Source organism: Camellia sinensis, chromosome 9, assembly GCF_055761805.1.
Source record: "Camellia sinensis isolate YWXY chromosome 9, ASM5576180v1, whole genome shotgun sequence".
NCBI classification, from domain to species: domain Eukaryota; kingdom Viridiplantae; phylum Streptophyta; class Magnoliopsida; order Ericales; family Theaceae; genus Camellia; species Camellia sinensis.
The window spans coordinates 73654830-73667613 of record NC_138969.1 but is presented as its reverse complement, the minus strand read 5'-3'; positions in this window follow the sequence as shown (position 1 = coordinate 73667613).

Genomic DNA, 12784 nt, shown 5'->3' with positions numbered 1-12784 from the left:
AATGTGATGCACAATAGAGTTAGTAATGAAATGCATGCTGAAATAAACGAAATTATCCCAATACTGTGGAGACCAAGCAGCGTCTCTCTCCTCTGCACCATGTCGATCAGAGAGGCAACTAGCTCGAGAAGGCTCTCTATATACTCAGTAGGTGCTTACAAGTGCATGTGACTTATCAATATCTGGAATAGACATATCTAAAATGGAAAGTGTGGGGTGCAAATTGTAAAGTGTGGTCCATACTTGAGGTGCGCCTTCAGCTCTGATATACTTGTGCCCTGCCTCTGCTGGCTCGATCAAAATCTAGTAGGCTGTCCCGATCGGCCGCTAACATGTGAGCGTAGTGGGAATCTCCGACCAACCGATCATTTGCTCAACAGGAGGGGCCCCTTTAGTATGGGCCCTAGGCACCCGAGTCGCCTCACCCGCCGCAGGAGCTCCTGCTGCCTCGCCTATGCAACGCCTGTTAGAGTGGGCATAAGATAAGTCTGGATGAATACCGCATAGTCACCCTCTGCTCTGAAGAAGTCAGCGTCTAGGCCCACTATGAACTGGATAATCGCATCAACTGGCAGGCTATCTGTTGTCTTCATGGACGTTGGGGATGGCATGAGAATAACCGGATCGGGCGAGCCCATGGTCTAGCATACAAACCTCTTGCTCAAAAACCAGGGTTGGAAGATTGGGCCCTCTAGCAAAATTCAGAAGCGAGATGTGGCCCAGGCCCCGGCATACTGGTCCCTCACACCAACCGACATCGTCACCTAGGGCTGCCATGTGATCTGCAAACAGAGAATGTATAGATTGTTACTTGTCATCAGTTGCCGAAGTATGAATCAGAGCAGTAATAAAGCAAAAATGATTGTGACTTTCGGGTTACCTTATCAACGGCCACCGTCTCGAAGTAGTAGCGGAAGAAGGTGAAAGTCGTATTGTCGCGGCTTTGATGCCAACACCGGTCGTCATACCGTCGCGAATGTGCTACCACTGAGAGGACCTCCTCTATAGGCTCTAGAGCCAAAGCTGTGAGGTAGGCATAAACCCACAACTGCAAGGAAATAACAACAGTGTTATCGACAATGCATGAACAAATATAATATAGAAAGTGCAAAGCAGAAAACACAATGCATGAACAGATATGACATAGAAAGTGCAAAGCAGAAAGCACAATACATGAACAGATATGACATAGAAAGTGCAAAGCAAAAAGCACAATGCATGAACAGATATGACATTGAAAGTGCTAAGCAGAAAGCCCAATATATGAATAGATATGACATAGAAAGTGCAAAGCAGAAAGCACAATGTATGAACAGATACAGAAAGTGCAAAGCAGAAAGCACAACGCATGAACAAATATGATATAGAAAGTGAAAAGCAGAAAGCACAATGTATGAACAAATACAGAAAATGCAAAGTAGAAAACACAAGTTTTGAACAGTTATTGAACAGAAAGTACAAAATCAGAAAGGTGTGGTGCATACCTCCCAGGCTCTCTAGTAGCCTCCAACTCGCTCTCCTCTCATTCGAGAAGTGGAGCTCATGTAGCTGTAGAGGGTGGCAAGGCCAGCTCCACCTCAATCATAGAATCGCACCTAGGGCAGGGTCACCAGGGCGCTCAGCAGACACAAGCCTACGGTGTTCCACCTGTTCGAAAACAAGGTGGTACCGAGGACAAACATCAACAAACCTCGGGTATATTGCTCCATCTCCTCTGGTGTCTCAAGCTTGCTCTTACAAAACTGCTTAGCAAACCAACTGTACCTCACCATGGTCGGCCGATATAGAGGTGGACGTGCTCCAAGTAAGTGAATCCATATGACCTCTCACTCGCCCATATCCGCGTCAAAGGGGATCAGATTGACCCCTACTCCGAAGCCTGTGAGCGTGGCGAAGTCGTAGGAAGTCATCGTCATCTCCCCAACAGAAGAGAGAAGGAAAGAGTTGGTGGTGTCCCACCACCACTCCACCAATGCCCCTACAAAAGTCTGGCTCACTATGTGTCGTGAAAGCCCGAAGCAGAATAGGCCGAAGTCGGCCTCGTCAATAATATCGCGAACCCTGGCGAGAAGCTTATCATACCAGTCTCTCGCCGTCGTCGCTCCATATCGCCTATAAGAGCGGGAGTCCCCCCATGGCAAAAAAGAAAAGGTGAATTAGATGAAAGGCAATGACAAAAGAGCATTCGGATAAAAGGCAATGCAAGGAATGCATGAAAATAGAGGTAGCACTGGAAGAAAAGTGGGAGTCCGGCTCCCTCAGCAGAAGGTCCTTGGACACACAACGAGCGAAGTCACTAAAGCGCCTAATACCTCCAAGCAGTAGTATATGTGTGCGAGAGTGATACGTCATCGGATTAAAGGGCTGCATCCTTAGTGGTAATGGCTATGGCTCGAGCTCTGGAGCGAACTTTGCCTCCAGATCAGCTACAATGCCCTCTGCCACCTCACCGGCTTCGGCAACCACCAGCTCCTTAACCTCGGCATGGGGTGATAATGGGGGTGGAACCTTAGGAGGAGCTCTATCATGAGGTATCTCATCCGCCATCTAGAAGATAGGTGAAAATAGGTGAAAAATGGAGAGAAAAGGGAAAACTTGGAAAAAGTCAACCCTAGGAGAGAGAAAATGGAAGAAAAAGTCAAAATATGGGAAAGTTCACGAAATCCAAGAGAAACTCTAGCAAAACAAGCCTAAAGTGGTGAAAATGCAAGAAAAGTGACGAAATCAAAATCTGATCAAAGTGTAAAGAATCAAGTGGGTTTTACGAAAAAAGTTTACGTAAGGCGTTGGAAAATGCGTATAAAGCGCAAATCTAGAGAGAGAATACACTTAGAGAGAGAGAGAGTATTTTCTGAGGTGTGGGTGCGTGCAAATGAAGTGTGGAGATGTATACTTAAAGACTCGAGGCTAAAAAGACTTTTCTACCCCGATTTGTGCACAGGTGGGCGGCAGGTGGGCGGCGGCTTTCCCTTGCGGCCGGCAGGTGGCCAATGGTCCTTATTTGTGTCTTGATGTTTTTTGTGCCTTTGTTCCTCGAGAAGTGTATGAGAGGTTCACTGTTGGGTCCAGATTGATTCTAAGGAATCTCGAAATTGTGTTCTGGTGTGTGAATGTGCCCTACTTGCCAATATGAACAAGGTGTATCCTTTTTGAACATATTGCAAAGGAGAGGTAAATCGAAGGTTGTCGCCGAATATCGTTTTTTTTTTTTTTTTTTTTGCTCGTTCTATCAAAATCGCACAGTTGTTCTCTTTTGTTGCATAGAATGTGCATTTTCACATATACGTATGTTGCACGCTTGTCCTGCATCGTTCATGATTCATGCATAGAACATGTTTTCAATTTTGCGTAGAGTATGCTTTTGTTTCTTGCATAGAACATGCTTTTAATTAACATCATACGTTGGTTGTTTATCTTGCATGGAATATACGTTGTCACTATATCAATTTGTAATTTTGTTCACTTTGTGCATCCATCGCACTTGTTCACTTTGTGCATCTATTGCACACGCTCATTCCTCTTTACATCTTTTTCTTTTATCTTAGGATGTGTGAAGCGGGGCCCTGGGCATGTTCTATCTCAGGACATGTGAAACGCGAGCCCAAGCGATTTTTCTTTTATCTCAAGATGAATGATGTGCGGCCCTGGGCGTGTTTTATCTTGGGACGTGTGAAACGCAAGCCCGAGCGATTTATCTTTTATCTCAGGATGCGTGAAGCGCAGCCTTGGGAGTGTTCTATCTCGGGACCTGTGAAACGCGAGCCTGAGCGGTTTCTCTTGTAACTCAGGACGCGTGAAGCGTGGCCCTAGGCATTTTTTTATCTCGGGACGTGTGTAATGCGAGCCCGAACCGTTTCTCTTGTATCTCAGGACGAGTGAAACGCGACCCTAGGCGGGTTTTATCTCGGGACGCATGAAACGCGACCCTGAGCGGTTTTTCTCTTCTTCTCATGGTTTCAACGTGATTAGAGTATCTCAGGATGTGTGAAACGCGATCCCAAGCGATTTTTCTTTTATCTCAGGATGCATGAAGCACGGTCCTAGGCGGGTTTTATCTCGGGATGCATGAAACGTGACCTCAAGCAGTTTGTCTCTTCTTCTCACAGTTTCAGCATGATTGAAGTATCTCAGGACATGTGAAGCGCAACCTTGAGCGATTTTGTCTCTATCTTGGGACGTGTGAAGCACGACCCCAAGCGAATTTCGTTTCCCAGTTTCTCAAGATGCGTGAAATGCATCCCTGAGTTGTGTTTCTTTCCTCGTCCTGTATTTTGGCGTGGTTAGATTGTGTTTTAGATCTTTTACATCAAACCTATGTTGGTTTTAAGCTTGAAGCTGCTCATTCATATATTGTTATCTTGCTTATTACATCTGTTATTGCTTATTGCATCATCTTGCATGATCATAAGTTTTCAAAATCGCTGGCTTCGTAAAGCGTATGAGTCAAGCTTTCAAAGTTTTCTTTGTACGTATCGTTTACATCTTCCCCTAGAACTACGCTGGTTTGATTCCTTACAAAGGGATACGTAGGCAGCCTGCGGGCACAACCATTTAATTTATGTCTTGATTGTTTGTCCAAGTCTCACGGCCTTGTCAAAATGGGTAGTCTTTGGGCTTTGACATTCACTCACGTCATTTCATGACTCCGAGTTCTGTCAAAGAGGGGCAACTGTAGACACCCCATTTTTGACTTCCCTTACGACTTGGATGTTACCACTTGCACACCCAATGATGAATGTGCGTATGCTTATCAAGTGCTCGAAGTCCTCAGCGGAATGCCACAGTTTTAAGCCTTCAAACCCTATACACTTCTTGCCTTGTTTTGGGCCACAACCATAGTTCTTCAAGCCTGAAAAACCTTGTTGCCTGCCGGCCACCATTGTTAGCTGTCGGCCACTGATCTTGGCTGCCGGCTACTTGTGTGGCTTGTCGGCCACAAGTGTGTTTTGCAGATATTTTTTGCCAGCTGTGCCAGCTGTTGTCACTGATGCATGCATTTGCTTACACGTGTATGTATTGATATTTCTGAGGGAGTTTCATGGTTTTCTATATATAGATGACCATCTCTTTCGTTGCCAAGGTTAGAAAATTTTGGAGAAAAATATTTTCTCTCTGATGGGTTCCTGAGGTTCCAAATTGGTTTGTCATACAAAATAAACCTAAGGAGATGCTTACCCAGAGAAGAGCCTTTGGAGATAAGGGAAGGATGATCAGACCCCCTTTAGTGGCTCCAAATAATTAGGTGCTGCTTAGAGACCCAAAGACAAAGGAAACAGACATGATTCCTGTGATCTCCAGATCCCAAAGAAGGAAGATCCAACAAAAGTACACCCAGTAGCAAAGGGATCTGAAGGGGAATGGAGAAGGTGCTTCGTTGGCACAGTCGAAAGGCCAGTCAGAAGAAGGAGAAGGTTCGAAGCTGGGTCCTAAGATCAAAAAGAGTGCCAGCAAAGAACAGTTGGCCAAAGTACATGTTGAATTAAAAGCCTATGAGAGATCCAGTTTAGCAGGCCTCCACAAGGCCTTGATGGAAAGTGATGATGAGACAGATGAAGGAATTGAGCTAGGCCAGGAAAAGGCATTAGATGAAGATGACATGTTCGAAGTTTTTATGACTGAACAAACCTTCATGATTGACAGGCTAGTAGAGGTTGATCAGATTGCTTCAAAGAAACCTACTAGCTGTAGGCACCCCATTTTTTACAGCCCTTATGACTTGGACGTCACCACTTGCACACCCAATGATGAATGTGTGTATGCTTGTCAAGTGCTCGAAGTCCTTAGCAGAATACCACAGCTTTGTGCCTTCAAACCCTATACACCTCTTGCCTTGTTTTGGGCCACAACCATAGTTCTTCAAGCCTAAAAAACCTTGTTGCCTGCCGGCCACTGATCTTGCCTGCTGGCCACTTGTGTGGCCTGCCAGCCACAAGTGTGTTTTGTAGATATTTTCTACCAGCTATGTCAGCTGTTGTCACTGATGCATGCACTTGCTTACATGTGTATGCATTGATATTTCTGAGGGAGTTTCATGGTTTTCTATATATAGATGACCCTCTCTTTTGTTGCCAAGGTTGGAAAATTTTGGAGAAAAATATTTTTTCTCTCCCTACAGTTCTCTCTCCCTCTCTCTCTCTCTCTCTCTCTCTCTCTCTCTCTCTCTCTCTTACAAATTTCTTAACCTTTGCCTGTATACTCTAAACCAAACTTTGCCATCTTTGAGCTAAGGTAATTTTGAGCCTACTTTGAGCTCTTGAGGATGTGTATGTGTTCAGTTGTTGCTTAGAAGTGTTCTCCTCTTCAAGAGGTATAAAGCTTCGTTTGTTTCCTTGCTTTGTTTGCTATTTTTCCTACTATTTTTCTACTGTTTTTGAACTATATAAACTCTATAATTTTGGGCTGAAAATTCTGGTTTAAGGCCATAAAGGGTGGAGGGGTGGTTCTCCTTCCTTTCCACATTGCTTCTCTAGCATTTGCCCTTGTGTTTCTCACCTTTACACTATCTTTTTTTGAGCTTTTAAACAATAAATTTCAGAGCTTTTTCATTGCCTAAAATGTTTTTTTGAAGTCCAAAAATGGAGGGGGTAGCCTCCCCTCCTTCTGCTTTGCTTACTAGCTTACATAGCTCCATGTTTTAGCTTATTGTTCTAGCTATTTTTGTCTTAATTACAGCATGTTTTAGGATTATTTTAACACTATTTTAGGACTATTTTTAATGGTTCATTGCATTTGATCCTTGTATTGCATGCTTATAGTATAATTGTCCTCATAGGTTTGGTGGTTTAGGCCTTAGCGACCAACCTATTTGAGTTGATAGCATTTGTTTATGGCTTTCCATACTTGTTTTCACCCCTAATCATTTCTATAACCTCCCTCGTTTCTTTGCTTTTTATTTTCTTTGAAAGTTGTTTCAAGCTATTTTCTTGTTTAAAGCTTGAGATTAAGGTCTTGTGCTTAATGGTTTAATCCCTTTGGGGGTTCATTACCAACGGCATGACATTTCTCTCATGGCTAAAACAACTTTTGGTTTGATGTTTTTTTCCATTAGAGGACTTAAAGCTCACCTTTAGACTTAATTTACTAAGGAATGGTTGGTAAATTAAAATGGAGTAATAAAATGAGGACTAAAATGATGCAAGATAATTACTTGGTTTGGGTTCAATCGGACATTAATTGAACCGTTGAGTCTTGAATCATTTCATACTTGTTAGTGATGTAAACAGTTCAAGAGTCATTGTCGACCACTTCCCTTGATCAATCCATGATAGGAAGGAGGTTTGAGAGTCTTCATTTGTTGCATTTATTGAACTTGGACACTTTGGTTCATAGGCCATCATGCACTGAAATTGCATCGATTGATAGTTTGTGAATCAAATTCAGCACTCCTTTGAACTGTTTGATGATAAAGAGGGGTAAGTTGTGCGAACAACCCTTGAGAATACCTGGGTTGTGCTCTGTTTGCTCTCTGTTGCAGTGGAAGGAACCAAGCATCAGTGGCCAGCAAGCCACTTTTTGTGGCTAGTAGGCCAACATTTGTGGTCAGCAAGCCACCATTTAATGGCCGGCAGGCCACCACTTTTGGCCTGCCGACCACCTTTGCAAAATCCAACAGTGGCTTTTTGAAATGGAACAGAGTTGATTTTGAGGTGAAAAACAGTACAAGTGTTCTAACTGTGCAACAGAGGCTCCCTGGCAGCAAAATAGTGGCTTTTTTGGGTGGAAATCCACGCGCATGCATAGGCACTCCTCGCTTCCAGGGGTTATTTAATCTAATTACGTAGCTTGGGTATTTGTTGTAATTACTTAGTTGTAGCTAGTTAATTTTGTAAGGTGCTGTAAATAGTTACTTAACTTGAATAGTCAATTAATTTGTTGTTGTAATAATTAGTTCAGTAGCTTAGCTAATTTATTCAATTTGTTTTGTAATATTTAGTTAATTCGTAGTAAGTAGCTTAACTAGTTAGTTCATTCGGACCCTCCTGCGTAACGGCACAAACTTATAATAATGTGTATGTTTTCCAACCCCACGTCTTTCTCCCTTTTATTTACTAGCTTATGTTGGTTAGTTTAGAGTATCATGTTTTGTTTAGCATCTTGTATCCATTTGTTTTGCATGCATCAAAGCTCGGTTCATCATGCTTACTTGTATTGTTAGTTTAACACTTCTTTAAATTCGTGCTTAGACCGCATGCTATCAAATTGATTCACATGTTAAGTTTCCGAGCCTATTTAGATTGCATATCGCATGTGTTGCATTAGTCACATTGCATAGTTAGGATTCATGCATTTTTCCTAAATCTTTTATCTTTTGGCTTGGAGTACTAGGTAAGCTCTTTTGTGCTTTAGCATATTGTACGAATGTGATTGTTGCCATGTATAGCATGCTTGCCATGCGGCTAATTGCTTAAATGATAAAATGTTTGAATGCCTATGGATGAAGGCTAGTTGGTTGAATTGGGATAGTTTGATTCATGTACATTTGAGTCCACTTTTTTTAAAGTGGCACATTCACAAACTTTTTTAAAAAAACAAACATGAAATCAAGTGTTCCAATTTTTGCAAGTTAGTCAATACTTGTGAGCGCATCACATAGTAATGCTAGCCTAATAAATCGGAACTAGAGCGTATAATGTAAATAAGATTTACATCATGATTAGTAGAAGCCAATCTTTGATCGGGCGAGCGGGGGTGCTCAATTCATGACCTTCCCCTCTTGTACCTAAGTTCTCAAGTCGAGACAATCTTGGTGATGACGAACACGTGGCCTTTGGCACGAGTCATGGGTTTCCTAAATTTCTCAAAAATAATTAGGTGGTGGCTCTACATCTGGTAAAGTAGTCCATTTTTGGCAATTTGATTCAAAATCAATTTTCCAAAAGATTTGCTGGATTTGGACTCTTTGGTGTTTATCTATTTCACATTGCACTTGTGAGATCAGATTCAGAACTGCAGGAGTCCAATACTGTAGGGCTTATTTGTCTTCCAAAAGGGGGCACGAAAAGTCGAGCCATACTAGCATTGATGTACTAGAATGCAGCATGAATGATGCTTCTCAGGCATCAAAGCAAGCTAATGTAAAAAGGGAGCAAACAACCAGTAATACAATTTGGTTTATTTCCCCCAGTACCAGTTAACATGGTTTATTTGTTGCCTCAGGAATTTCGAGCTGAGGAAGAAAACCAAGAGGGTCAAGAGGATGATCCCATTCCAGTTTCTAGTGAGGATTCACAAACCAGTATGGTTCAAGATGAATCTGAAGTAGCCAAACCCATGGAAACTGATGAGGAAAATGAGGAAGTGACCATTAACCTCTCATACCCCTTCGAATACCCTACAATATCCATGACCCAACATGTGAAGCCTCTGTACATTAAGGCTTACTTTGATGGGATACAAATGAATAGAGTGCTAGTAGACAATGGGACAACAATGAATCTGCTTCCAAGGTCCTCTTTGAAGAAATTTGGAAAGAAGAACCCCAGGTTGATCCCAACAAGCACAACCATTGCTAGTTTTACTGGAGATAAGCAGATGGCTCAAGGCATTTTGCCTAACAATCTGAGTGTGGGAACCAGAGACTGCATGACAGCATTCTTTGTTATAGACATCAATGCCAAGTACAACACTTTGCTTGGTAGGAATTGGATCCATACACATAAATGTGTGCCTTTTTCTTTACATCATAAGATGATGATAGCACTATGCAATAGGGAGACATAGGAGATCAATCTAGATCCACAACCCTTTTTTGCTTGTACTGATTTTGCAGAGGCTAAGTTATACACTAATAGAGTAGCACCACTTAGTGTACTAAAAAAGTCTGATGTAACAGCCGAAGTGACGGCTGATGAAGAAGTACCACATTTGAAACTAGTACAAGAGAGTGCTGATGAAGAGTTCACTATCAAAGACGACAATGATGACTGGTTGTAGGCAAAAGGATCAAGATCAAGAAGCCAAATCATTGGCTTTAATCAAATTCTCAATATTGGATATAAAGTCAATAGTCCAAAAGGTGCAGAGAGAAGAGAAAGAAGCCATAATGATTGGCTGCAGCCAGGGGCAACAAAGGATCAGACCTTTGGTCTTTGATAAGTACTGTGCATTGGATATTGAAACTAAAGTCCAGGAAATACATAAACAAGAAGAAGTCTTATGGACAGATTTTGTCTATGAGAAAGAAAGCAAGGATATTCAGCCAGAAAATGTAGGAATAGAACAAAATAAAAGGTTTGCTTCGAAGGTAGAAAAAATCAAAGGGAAGCATCAGTAAGTGTTCAAGTACAGGACCCTTTGGAAGAAGTTAACCTATGGGAGGGTACAACACAGCAGCCCACCTATATCAGTGCGTGGTTAAATCCTAATGACAGGAACCAATTGTTGGTCGTCTTAAAACGATATAAGGATTGCTTTGCTTGGTCTTATAATGAGTTGCCTGGACTGGACAAGTCATTAGTAGAACATAGGCTCCCTATGAAGCCTAATTTCAAGCCACACAAGCAGAAACCAATGTAGATGAGCCTTAAGGTGGTTCAAAAGGTAAAAGAGGAGATTCTTAGGCTCCTTAAAGCAGGTTTCATCAGAACAACCAAGTATGTTGAATCGTTGTCCAATGTTGTGCCTGTGGTTAAAAAGAATGGCAAGATGAGGGTATGCATTGATTTTAGAAACCTAAACTTAGTAACTCCAAAAGATGAGTACCCCGTGCTTATTGTTGATTTATTGGTGGATAGTTCAGCAGGTCATAGGATTTTATCCATGATGGATGGGCAATCTAGCTATAACCATATCTGCATTGCAAAAGAGGATGTTCACAAGACAGCTTTCAAATGTCCTGGAAATAGTGGTACCTTCGAATGAGTCAAAATGCCATTTGGTTTAAAGAATGCTGGGGCAACATATCAAAGGGCAATGAATACTATCTTTCATGATCTTATTGGAGAATACTTAGAGTGTTACATTGATGATATAGTTGTAAAATCCCAATCTATGGAGGAGCACTTGGTCCACCTAACAGCAGCCTTCGAAAGAATAAGAAAGTTCAAGTTGAAACTTAATCCTCTAAAATGTGCTTTTGGTGTATCAGCTGGAAACTTCTTGGGGTATGTAGTACACAAGAAAGGAATACAGATTGATCAAAACAAAGCCAAGGCTATCATTGAGGCCAAACCTCCATTAAGTAAGAAAGAATTACAAAAATTCCTTGGTCAGGTTAATTTCCTTCGAAGGTTTATTTCTAACACTGCAGGGAAAACTAAAGTATTTTCTTCCTTGTTAAGGCTAAAAAATGAAGAGGAATTCGTATGGACAAATGAGCATCAAACTACTTTCGAATGAATCAAAGCCTACTTGGCCAAGCATCCAGTGTTAATGCCACCAAGGAGAGATAAACCCTTGAAGGTATACATTGCTGCAGTTGAAGAATCATTGGGAGTTTTTCTAGCCCAAGACAATGAAGAACGCAAAGAAAAAGCAATTTATTACCTTAGTAATTTTTTAAATTCTTGTGAATGTAAATATTCAGCTATAAAAAAGCTATGTTTAGCATTGTACTTTGCAGCAATGAAATTAAGGTATTATCTTTTGCCTACTGTTGTCTTGGTAATTGCAACCACATATTTGGTTAAATACATGTTATCCAGAACAATGCTAAAAGGAAGAATTGGCAAATGGATTTTAGCTCTGTCAGAGTTTCATCGAGAATATGTTCCTCAAAAGGCAGTAAAAGGGCAAGTTTTGGCTAACTTTTTGGCAGACCATCCATGTCAAATAGAAAGCCAAGAGACAATGGACCTTGGTTAGTTAATATGGTACCATGGCAAATGTGGTTCGATGGGTCAAAAGCCAATTGTCTGGTTGGAATTAGTTTTGTGATTAAGTCACCACGGAGGATAGAAACCTCATATGGTTTTAGAGTTGATGAAACTACTTGTTCAAACAACCAAGCTGAGTATGAAGCTTTGGTAATGGGACCTGAAATACTCATTGGATTACAGGCTCAAGCAATTGATATATTTGGAGATTCCCAGTTGGTAATCAACCGGGTAAAAGGAATTTTTAAGTGTCAAAGTGAAAGTATGTTACCATCACTACTAAAAAAAATACTTTTTGCGACCGCCATAAACCGTCGCAAATAATAAAAAAACAGTCGCAAAAGACTTTTTGCGACGGCCCATGCGACGGCAAATGGGGGTCGCGAATATGGGGGTGGCAAATACTTTTTGCGACGGCAAAGCAACGGTCGCAAATTATTTGCGACCACCTAAACTACTTATGGCGACCCCTATTTTGCCGTCGCAAAAAACAAAGAAAAATACTAACATGATCTTTGGCGACCATCTTGTTACCGTCGCAAAAAATTAAAAATAAAAATAAAAATAAATAAATAAATAAACAAATTGTGAAACATTAAAGCCCTTTTACCTATCCAGCTGTTTATCACACAAATTAGACAAATCAAACCCACAGCTAACCTCTAGATATTCTTCCTATTTTCGTCAAATATTAAAGCTTGAACAAAATAAAAACAAAAAATGTCACAATTAAACAATTACTTTTAATATGTGAAACTTTTTTTCATCATATTCCAGTTGGGGTAATATCTGTCAAAACACTTCCAGTATACAATACTACTAATAGAACTTATAAAAGGCATGTCAATGAAGCACAAGCATTTCAAAGCCCAAATGATGAACTAAAGGTTTAAGATCTAACACGAGGCCTTTAAAGGACTGGGAACATCATTGTGAGAAGACATAAAAATGCAATCAAGTAAAGACAACCA